Here is an 11523-nt window from a genome sequence, read left to right as displayed (position 1 = left end):
AATTAATGCTGTTTACATCACTGATTATTAAATATCACAGCAGTACGGCGGGTCTGGTGGTTAACATGTCAGCCCAACAGTTCTGAGATTTTGCGTTTGAATCTCAGCTTCCTGTGTGGCCCGCTTGCTTGGCGTGGGTTGTCTCCAGGTACGCCAGCCTTCCTCCCACCTTCATTCTTGGGGAAAAAAAACAAACAAACCCAAAAACAACACTTATTTTGAATAATGTCATGATTTGATTTTTCTGTCAGCAAAGAGAATAAAGAACGACTAAAACTGATAATCTGATTTTATTTTAACACCACATCACCCAGCCTGAGTTTGAAGTATTTATTAAGAAGCTTAATTTTGACTACTTAGATGGCAACCTGATAATGTGTGCCTGATGAAAGGTGTTTCCAGAGGGGAAAAGAAATACAAAAGGTAATTCCAATCTTCACCCACCCCCTCCCACACACACACACACACACACAAAATTCTTAACGTAATTCCTTTACATTCATGTACTAATTACAAGCATCCATCATGTTGGCTCCTGCAGAACCCTCTGGAATAAAGACGATGAATGCCAGCATGGCTTGTCTTTCCAACCAATCACGTCGAGTTTGTGCACCGGCAAAGGCTCGTTACAACATGCTGCCTGCTTGCAAAGTGAATTCCGTTTGAAGGAGCTTTCATGTGGTTCGTGCTGGCGATGAAAGTAGAGGAAGGCGCTGTCATACATGAGCGACGTGCGCGAGGAAAGAAGTGTCTCGCTCAAGCTCGTTAGTCCGGATGTTTTTGGCTTCATTTGAACAGGATAGGCTTCAGTACAGCCTAGATGGCTTAAATTCTTACAAATGTTCAAATTTGTGCGCTACATATGAATGTTAATACGTCTCTTCCCCCTTGAGACAAAAATTTCGTTGTCTAATAGTACAGTATCTATTTTAAAGTGATAACTGCGCTCGCCATAAATTAACTTGAGAGGTGAAGCTAGCTTGAGCAAGCTGTTGATGTTAGCTGCTAGCAGGCCTTCGGAGCGCCAGGCAGCGATATTCCCACCTGCCGATGCCACTCGATGAATAATAAATGAGCCCAGCAGGAATGTGGGTCAATGAAGGAACACTTAACCCCTTGGTGTCATGTAAGCCGGCAGAGGAGGAGATCAATCGTTGTCGGGTTAATGGAGGCCATGTAAACATTGTTACTGATGGACCCTCACTCACTCACTGACTTGTTTGCTCCCTTCACAGCCCACGCCAGGATGATCACCCCAACTGAGACCAACACCAGACTGCTGGATAAGACATCAATGCATTCAGGTACAATCTCGCAATTCCATTCTCGGTAAAATGTCCCCTTGAAGCTTCCCAGAGAGAATAATTCGACAGGGAGAGTCCAAAGATTTTTCGACCTTATCAAAAAAGAATGCCACAGTCTCACAATAGCACCTCTATAATTGCCAACGCAAGGTCATGTATCAATTTTAGCCATTTATTTATAGCCTACCATTGCTAGCTAAAATGTTTTGCAGCGCGGCCACAAGTAGTTGAGGATTGCCGCGTGCATAACAAGCGCAATTCGTTTCCGACGGTCGCAAGTCAATGTCTGCTGTCAACGCTTGTCACGGCACCGTCGTGTCGTTTGTGTGTCGTTTCTTTTTAGATCATCTGTGCTGTCAATTTCTTCACTTATTCGTAGAAGTGAAGCTTTTTAGTTTTCTCCAAAGACTGTCTTTTCACTTTGTTTGCGGGATTCCTCTCAATAACATCTATCGTGTGTTCCAGCGTGTGTGGTTCCTCCCAATATTCTCGTAAGCGGCGGGATTAGTGAAGTGTCATTAAAACATCCAGAGGCCGCCTCGTTGTCTCGTGGCCGCGCGGAGTGATGCATCACTGTACTCATTAGTCGCTCGCTGTAACTGATGAAAAACAAGCCGCTTGCCTCGCCTTAATGAGCATGCAGATTTAAATTAGGTGCAAATCCGGCGCTCGCCCACGCAGCATTTGTCTCAATAACATGGAGTCACCGGTACAGTGCGCCGTCAACTCCGCTCACTTCACAACGCATAGCAGGGGGCCGCTGTTGTCATTTAAAAAAAATAAAAATAAAAACATCCAACTGTTAACTTTGTTGACATGCCGATAAGACATATTTTGTTTGATTTAGCCCCGTTTCCTTGTTGGTCAGTCAGGGCGTGTCTTTGATTGGCTACCTTCCGTTTACGCCATAGACCATGGAGTCCAATGCCTCGAGCTATAAATATTCATACATGCCTATACAACTCTGGTATTGGACCTCGATTGAGTGTGCAAGCTGCGTGTGCCCCGAATGAAGTGGCCTGCGAGTGTGTTGATTCAGTGGAGCAACCAAATACGGGTTGAGAGGAGCTGCCCTCCATCTGAATGTCGTCATGAGCGGACAAGTCGGGAGCAAAAATGATAATTCCACGAGAATATTTTCTGGGATTATTTGCTTATGTCTTCATTGCTCCGAGCAACAATGGACTGCGACAGCCGCTAATCCGCACGGCTTCATCAGCCCTGATTTTCCGTCGCTCTCTGAGGTTTATCGTGTTTACGCATGCCGATGCAAAGTGAGCGAAGCGCCTGCCTAAATCCCACAATTCAACGAGCCGTCTGGGCTCTTGTTGACACGCCAAGAAATCAATTACTGATATTTTTCTTTCCCCCCCGCAAGAAGATTGCCGCCTAGCTCTGCGTTTCTGTGGCAACGTGTTTGTGTTGGATACAAAGGCTGTTTATGTCTTGTTGCCAGTCTCTTCTCTCTTTTTTTTTCCCCCCCTTAATGGGCACATAGTTGCGCATCTACCTGTCCTAGCCAGCCGTCATCCATGGAAAAGAACATCTTGTGATCAAAACCTTGGGCAATATGGGCAATGTTTATAAGGAATGTTTTTATAAACTGCATCATCTTTTCACGTGACCGTGACAAATGATTCGACGATGAGAAGAAAGGAGCGTTAGCGCGGAGCGCCGATGCGGATTTGGAACTGGGAGTCGCGGCTTGGAGTTTGAAGCGGATTACGTGGGACAGGAGAAGTGAACGAATCTCTTTTCGTCAATGGACGCTACAGCTTCGGGTTTGCTTTCAAAACTTAGCTTGTAGCAGACGTGTGCACATTTTCAGCATGACGTCTCTGATCCACTGGTGAAAGGACACTTTGATCCTCTCCTCTTTCATCTAGAACTGCTTCAGACAACAAAGTGTATGCAGAAAAGTGGTGAAGATTGCACGACTGTCTGTGTCCTACGTGTTGTGTTGTGTTGTGTTATTTTTGTTATTTTGACCTCAAAATGGCGCCGCGTGAGTGGCTGCCTTTCCAGCAGCTCCTATATTTTGTTGTTCTACTTCTTCCTTTGATAACTTTGCTGCTGTGAATTGGGAATTTCTCCATTGCGAGACTAGTAAAGGTTTTCTTATCTTATCTTATCTTAAATAACCTAAATACGTTTGTATTTGTATTTTGCTCCCTGCTAATTGATGTGACAAACCGAGAGTCGCCTCCCAATCGTTAACTTCAACTCAAAAGCTCTGCTGATCTCAAATTTGACGCAATGCGATGCCGCCATCGGCAGGCATCTGTTCATTCGTGACATGGTTTTGCAAACTTGAATTTCACAGGCAAACTGGGTTGAAAAATGTCCTTGAATGAGTATGTTCAGTGGTGGCAGTAAATGGTTCGACTCCAGTAAGCAAATTTGTGAAATAAAATTGTCCTCGATTGATCGATAACATTGATTAACCGCCCTAAGTATACCACATCAAATCCCAAATAAGAAGCATCGATCTCCTTGGCTATTATCCATGAGTTACTTTTGTGCATCATTCCTCATGTCCTTATATGGGCAAAAGTCTGTCATGGGTATATGCTAATGAGTAGCGGCTGGCACCTGCACTCAACATCAACATTCACGGGTAGCAGCAATCGCACACCCTTCTTAAATTTTGACCTCCTTGCTCTCTCGCATGACTACCGGCACGCTCGATTTTTAAGAGTTGCTGACTGAAATGACATGAAATATTCATGTGGATCAGCACGTGACTTCCCGTCACTGCCGGCCCCTTCGCACCTTTGACCCCCTCACGCCCCTCTTATTTATTCGCAAAAGTACTTTGACTGCGCGCGTGAATAATAAATGAGCCGGGGAGGTCATGTGGTCGCCGCAGAGCCCTCTCTGCTTCCTCCCGACTCGACAGGACGTCCACTTCAACTCTCCGCGCAGCGAGCACCTCAGATGAACACGACGCTGCCGGACAAATTACAGCCCGCCGCTGACCCTCACGCACCTGTCAACTTGCTGCAAAAAAATAAGAAATAAAGAAAAACCCTTATCCTTATTGGGAAAAGTTTTGAACCACGAAAAAAAAACCTGATTGCCCAGCAGCGAAAAAGAAAGAGTGCGGATAAGGGAGTATTTTTCCATCTTGTCAGTTTCAAGATTGCGATCACGCCGCATCCTTGGCAAATGGCTCCAGGATGAGAAGAAAGGCGAGGCTGATGCCTATTTGAGAGGCCGGTGCCAATGACGGCCCCGTTCAATGACCGAATGAGCATCCATTCCGCTGGCACAAAGACTCGACAGAACGCTTAGCTTTTTTGCACAGATGAAATGACAATTATACATCGGGGCCTGGAGTTTAATTCCGTGACCACGCTTGCAACCGCTCCACTGTCATCAAGATGGTACTTTATTAAACACGGCAATAATGAAATAGAAGGTAACGAATTAAACAAGTTGTGCATCATGATTTTTGTATTTTTCATTGCGGCAACTCCTGGTATGCTCCACTTGGCCACCAGGGGCACTAAATAGCACCAGGCCTGTACACTAACATTATTATTTATACTATTATTTTAATATATTCTTCCCTTTTTTCCCCCTATTTGGTAGTTGAATAAGATTTAAAGTGAATAGTCATTTTTTGTCATCTTGATTTCCTGATCAATTCCTGCGAGAGAAGAATTTCCATGATCAAATATGAAACCTACCTAAGGATGACTGTAGTTTGTTCATATCTGCTGTGACAGATCATGTGCTAGAACTCAAGTGTGTGCTGTGGGCTTCCCACTTTGCAGGAGCGAGTGCACAGGTGTGCCTTCTGAACACTCGTGCGAGCTTGAGCGTTATTGAGGGGAGATGTAACGCGCTGCGGCTCATACAGCCAGCTCGGCGTGCGTGTCAAGGGTCAGGTGCGATATGACTGAACTTGTGCAAGGTTTCCCTGACGTTATTCCCGACTCAGTCATGACGGAAGAGATATTAAAAGACCGGAAGATGGCCGTTATGTAGAAATTGTCCAATTGTGTGAGCAGACGACCGCTGGTAGAAAAAAGCAAAATGACACTGACATTATTCAAAACAAGCTTTTGTATGAGTTCTGATTTTGCCTTTCGCTTTAAAAAAGAACAACAACCCTTTTTGTGTTCATGCCACGGCAGAAACAATGTTGCTTTGGCACCATTTGGTGACATCTTCGAAACGAAGCGAGTCGAGGCACTTCTGCTGTCCACAAATAGTGCTTCGCCGCCATAGTGTGGCAATTATGGGCCATTCCAAACCCCTTTATGGCAATTATTTGCGGTGTTTCACTCTAATTGCACCGTTTTTGGGGTTTCTTTTCCTTCAATTTGACACAATTTCCGCTTGACCATCTCAAGCGCGCTCGCATGCGATGACGGCGTCTGCAGCGCTCCAGAGACAGACGGCTGCTGACAAATAATTCATGGCCCCTACTGGAGGTCGGTGCGGAGGCCGGCGCTGAAGCCATTTTTTGCACGTTGCCGACACAATCTCAACTTGAAATGAAGTGTCGCAACGGAAACCGCATCGCGGCTCGCGGTCGTTTTGACCGGTCGCTGAAAAGTTCAAAGTTTGCTTGAGCAAAATGAAAATGTTCACCTTCTGGAGTGCCCGTTATCGATAATCGATGCTTCAGGTTCTAGTCGATCGTACAGTAACAAGGTTACGGTTTGATTTCTGTGATACGACGCTTTGAAGACTGCGGCAAACTCACCTCCCCCCGCCGCATTTTATTATGATTTTTTTTCTTATTTTTAAAACAAACTCAAGAGCTGCCAGAAGCCCAGTTGGCACCCCGGCGCGTTGCGTAGGCGGATGCAAACACGCCAAACGCGCATGTGTTGCTTTTCCATTGTTAGCGGCTAAGCTTTGTGAATTTATGCAGAGAAATCATCGGGGTGCTTGTGAGAAGTGACACTCGACGGGTGGCGGGTGTCTTCCGAGCACAGTGTCAATCAAACTCCATTCATGTGAAATGGATTGCTTCTCTATCTTCATTTTGGAAGAAAATGTCTGTTGTTCTCTTGGCACATTTTACGACCCACAAAAACGACATCATTGTATCGTGTCACTACTCCCTCGAAATAAAGTGAAAGCGCCAACACGGACGGCGTCGGTCTTTGCCGTTGGTGAAGTCCTCGTTCTAGTTTTTGACTGCGCTTCTCTTCGCATTGAACCCCGTCGCCGCGGTTACGGAAACTACCGGGCGCACATGTACTTCAGACGCAGCGGAAGCCCATTTTCAGGACGCGCGTGAATGTGGCGATGCGACGGGCCGGAACGCACCTTGTGCCTTTTGTTTGCGTCTGAGCACAAAGCAAGAGGCGGCGTGCGTGTTGGTCACAACAACTCAACGCGAGACGTGCTTTCTTCCTGCCGTGCTGACCTTTTCCCCGCTGTGTTCCGATCCCAACTGTCCGCGCCCGAGGTACCGCCGACACGGGAGCGTGCTCGCTCAAGCGTCTTGTTCACTCAAGACAAATGGGGCGGCTCTTAGACATTTTTTCTATTACGCGGCTAGATGGCGACGGGCCAAATTGGAGGCCGCCATTATTCGCCTCGCATTTTCCCCCCGCTCAGATTGTAAATGGACGAATAGGCGAGTCTACTACGACGCCGCGGTGATTCACGTCGCTCCCGAGTTGTTGATAATGTGTTGCAGTTAACCGCAGACTTCAGACTCGGAGCATCCATCAGCAGAGATTTGCGGCCCTCATCATCCCCCCCCCCGCCGCCATTTCCAAAGCAAGGCCAATGAGTCTGCGGGGCCGCTGAGCGGTGCCTGTAATAAGATTTGAGACGTCAAAGTGTCTCTCCTTTTGACGAGGCGAAATGGATCTGATGGAAATGAGCCCCACATGCAAATGTCCTGCTGGGATGATGAGCCGGGCACAATAGGACACCGAGCGTGACGGAAAGATGAGCCTTTCCGAATCGGTCTCATCATCTACTCCGATGCTCATCTCGTCGAAAGCCGGCCGTCGTCGGCCCCTTTCTTTAAATCATCACCGAGGCCTTTATCGGGTCTAAGCCCAAATCACTGAGATTTCTTCAAGGTGCCCAAATTGTTGGTGAGATTGACAGCTGCTCTTGATTAGCATATACAAAGCAACTCCCTGTTGCCCACTTCAGGGCATGAGTCTGCACGGTGGTGTTGAGAGTTCTCGAGTGGAAAGGTGGTGGACCACAGGTGCGCACACTTTCCAGGATTCATTTGCACGCCCTCAGCTTCTAGCTAGGGAATGAACAAGGCTTCCGAAGAAATGTGGCCCAAAGTGCTTTTGCGGCATTCGCAACTTGAAACGCGACCAAATCTTCACCCTGATTTTAATTCTGTTTTACTTCTGTCAAATAAAATACCCCCAAAAATTCCCAATCCTTGATCACCAAAACTGGAAGCAAAGCAAAATGACCTCGGGGAGCCGAGGTGATTCGGAAATGTAATTAACATTTGCGCTCGACAGGTACGCCTTTTTTTTCCCATTAATTGGAAATTCCCCAAATAATTGTTATAATAACGCTCTTGAAGCTCGGCCAGATTCAACTTTTGCCCACGTTTTAACACGGCACAAACGCCCGCTGTCATCCGGTCCGAAAATGACATCCTTTGTTCATCTCTCCAAACAACGTATCGTGAAAGGCAGACCAATTTCAAAATTCTCCACTAGATGGCAGAGGTTCTAATTCACCTCCGTATCCGACTCCTGCTGTTGAGACGACGGAATAATAGCTTTGAATAAATGGGAGCTCATCTGTATTTCAGTTTGTGTGTGTTGTTTTGTTTGCTTGTTTTCCCATCTTTGCTTTGTGGTGTGCAGTGCTTTTTTGTTGCATCTCTGCCATCGCCGGATACCGCTTCCACCTTTTGACCTGTTAGCTCCAAGTCAACCTAATCAAGGCGAGATTGAGAAACTGCACCGGCGAGCCACAAATAGAGGGATCCATTATTCAGGACCCGGCCTCTCCACTATCAGCCATTTGTCAGATTAGCTCTCACTTGTTTGCATTTGGACAAAAGCCCGGGCATGCTATAAAACCAAACAAACTCGCAGCTAATTGGAACCATGAACATCGGGCCTGCGCACTCTGCGGCTGCTGTGTTCATATTCACAAAGATTGTGGAGAGAGGATGCGCGGCAGCTGCGGTCGGATGCAGAGCTCAGATTTCCTATGTTGGAAAAAAAAAAAAGACGGCACAATCGCAGGAGCATTGAGGACACGAGTGGCAACATCACAAAATACTTTTAAAAGCCGTTCTGCCAAAATTCTTTTTATTTCTGTGATGCCGCAAGGTAACGTTAGCAGCGTAACTCATAATTGAAGCGACAATAAAGGAGCCTCAGCCGTCTAAAATGTGATTTGAACGAACGAGTGACTTTAAATGGCTGCTGATTGCTCGTCGGTAATCGACAAAATGGAGGGGCAGAACACTGCAAATGGAAGCGCATCTCACGCATGCATTATTCAAAGTGCCAAGTTTGTGAAACAGGGCCGATATGAAAGTGCTCTGAAGACGGAACGGCAACGCATGCATCCAACATTAGGGACGCAAAGCGCTTCACCTCCTTTATACGGCACATTTCATTGTGCTTCGCAGAGGCGCGGGCTGCTTTTAAATTATGCACGCCTTCCAGAAACAATCTATTTTTTAAAGCCGGCTACAGGAAAAAAAATCACTAACGATAGCGTGGACTTCCGCCAAGCGTTCGCCTATGTCATGAGTGAACATCTGCAATTTTTGAACAAATACTGTCGTCTGAAGGGAGCGCAAGAAAGCTTCACCCGATTCCACAATTTGCAACAAGTGTCAGTTGGGATTTCCAAAGGGCTGCCAATCTGGTTGCCATCCAAGTAAAACTTGGTTTGTAAATTGCACAGCTGTGTGTGTGTGTGTGTGTGTGTACTTTTACTATTCAGTTCACCCTTTACTTTCAATGATGATCAGCGCGTGGCTTATTACAAAGCAAACCCTGTACCCATCGTTAAAAAAAAAAATCCAGGTTATACAAGGAACAAAAGTGAAATAATGAACCGATAATGAGCACGCACATGCAAGTTTTGCGACAAATTTGAGCGCGCCCACGTCAAATGGTTCTGCCGACAGCTGCGCCACAAACGACCTGCCGGCGGACCTCAACCCCGCGTCCATATTTCTCCGCAGCTAAGCAAGATTTACATAGCGCGATTATTATCCATCTGCCCGTCCCGCCAACTCAACCAACCATCCTCCGGGCCAGATGTCCTCTTTCCACACAAGCGTCCCCCCGCGGCGCAGCCAGCCTGCGGGGACACGATAGGCGGCGTACGGCAAGATCCAAAAGGAGGAAAGACACACCTTGTCCTCCAGATGGAGGGCATGTATTTTTCAGTGCTGCCTGTGTTGGATCACATGCCATCAGCGTGAGCAACGAGGCTTCTTTTTTGCCCGAGATCCACCTTTGATCCCGATCGTCGAGGAGAAACCAAGATCGTCACGAGTGACGACGCCGTACGCTGACGTGTCATCTTTTAGGGAACATTGTGTCCGATTTGGACACGAGAGCGAAACCTCCGCCGGCGAGGTGGCCAATTACCTGCAGGCTCCCCGCCGCGCGTCTGCCGCATTATCGACGCTCGCGCCGGGGTCACGCTGAGTGCAGGCCGGAGGCTGACGCCTGCTTGTGCGAGTGCGGATCATCAACGCTCACACCTGATCTCGCGGCGCACTGAGGTGCTGCGCCACGGTGGTTGAGAATCGCGCGGATCAAGTGCAAGTCGCATCAATATATATTTCCATCTTTGCAGAAATAACGCAAATGTCACTCAGGGGGGCGAGGAGCTCCACGAAGGCTAAACGGGACTTAACATTTCAGCCTGAACTAAAATCGGCATCCACTTTATAGTGGTTGGGACGTCTGTTCTAGGTTCAAGTCTATGCTTTGGCCACACTATAGAGTTTGCGTCTTCTCATTGCGCTTTTGTGGTTTTTTTCCCCACCTTCCTCCTCCGTTCCCATAACATGCATGTCAGTTTTGTGGAAGACTCATAATTCCCCATTGTTTTCATCATGAGTTAATGGTTGTGTGTGCCCCTGTAAACGGCATGATTGTTCGCGAGGATAGGCCGCAGCTATATACCATGCAGATATGCTTTACCGGAAGCTCGGCTTCTCAGTGTGGCAGTGATCTTAGTTGTTCTTCACAGAGGAAAAAGAATACATCCCTGTGAATAGTGTTTTGGTCTGTCTAGTGTTGCGGCACCATTTGTGTTCATATAGGTATTGCCGAAATGGTACCAATAAGCCGAGCCACCACGAAGTAGATCTTAAATGTGCGACAGGTAATGAGATTGATTGATTGACTTTTTTTCCCTTTTCGTGCGGATCAACATCCCGTTGTGCCAAGTTGTCAGAATTTGGACTGGAGTGTTGCCTATTTTGACTTTCTTAATTTCAGTCGGTACTTTTTTGGTTTGTTTTTAATTTAAGTTACGCGGGTCCAATAGAGGGCGGTAGATCGTTTTTAGCCAGGACACGCACATGTTGGAGGGCGGAGCCAGCCAGCGCGTACACGAACCCCTCCGTGCTTGCGTGTGCCCCTCACTGGCGTCGCAGGCAAGCCAGCGAGCAAAGCGAGCGAGAAGCCGGAAAAGCAGCAAAGTCCAGTAGCCCGCGCAAGAGCTCGTAGTTCTTTTTTTTTTTTTTTTTTTTTTTCCCCCCTCCTCCTCCCCTCCCCAAGCCGCGTGGACTCGAGGACGCGGACCGGACAGCGCCAAGCTGGGGGAGGGCGGGCGCGCGCGCGCACGCACGCAGCCTACTTCCACTTGGACGTGGCCGAATCGAGGCGCGCAGGAGCCCCGCAAAGTGTTTGCCGGAGGGAGCGGAGGAGCAACAGCCCCCTCCCCGGCCGCCGTTCATGCAACGCGCGGTAAGTGGCGGCGTCCGCGCACGCCTGCGGGACTGCGCGAGCGGCTTTGACAGATGAGTAGATCTCATCCCTCCTCCTAATGGCGCTTTTCTACCGCCTCACGCGCACACGATTGACGCTTTTGGCCCACGCACGCGCGCGCAGAAATTGATCCGAATCACTTGGCCGTAATGAAGCGCCGATGTCCCTCGATCGGTGTGATGAAATGTTGCACTTCGTTCTGGTTTCCGTGCGGCGGGGGCCTGCTCGCAATCGACTCGCATGTCAGGAATCGGCACAGCGCCACGCTTCGCGCACGCTTGATCCATCGT

The 11523-nt window shown here is 47.9% G+C and overlaps 1 protein-coding gene and 1 long non-coding RNA gene across 2 annotated transcripts in view; both read left to right on the top strand.

The window, feature by feature from the left end:
• The first annotated feature begins 107 nt into the window (after window positions 1-107).
• LOC147190178 (uncharacterized) lies at window positions 108-1477 on the top strand. Its single transcript, XR_015097475.1, has 3 exons — window positions 108-148; window positions 361-423; window positions 1236-1477. It is a non-coding gene; the product is annotated as an uncharacterized LOC147190178 (long non-coding RNA).
• Window positions 1478-10840: 9363 nt separating this feature from the next.
• Window positions 10841-11523, top strand: part of LOC147190177 (thyroid hormone receptor alpha-B) — a 52308-nt gene continuing 51625 nt past the window's right edge. Inside the window, exon 1 of the mRNA XM_086137796.1 lies at window positions 10841-11212. The gene's annotated coding sequence lies outside the window, so the exon portion shown is untranslated. The remainder of the gene's footprint in view (window positions 11213-11523) is intronic.

The sequence above is a fragment of the Hippocampus guttulatus genome, chromosome 19 (assembly GCF_054856545.1).
Source record: "Hippocampus guttulatus isolate MCC_2025c chromosome 19, RoL_Hgut_1.0, whole genome shotgun sequence".
NCBI lineage: Eukaryota > Metazoa > Chordata > Actinopteri > Syngnathiformes > Syngnathidae > Hippocampus > Hippocampus guttulatus.
The sequence above is the reverse complement of the archived record's forward strand: the minus strand, read 5'-3'. Positions and strand labels throughout refer to the sequence as shown.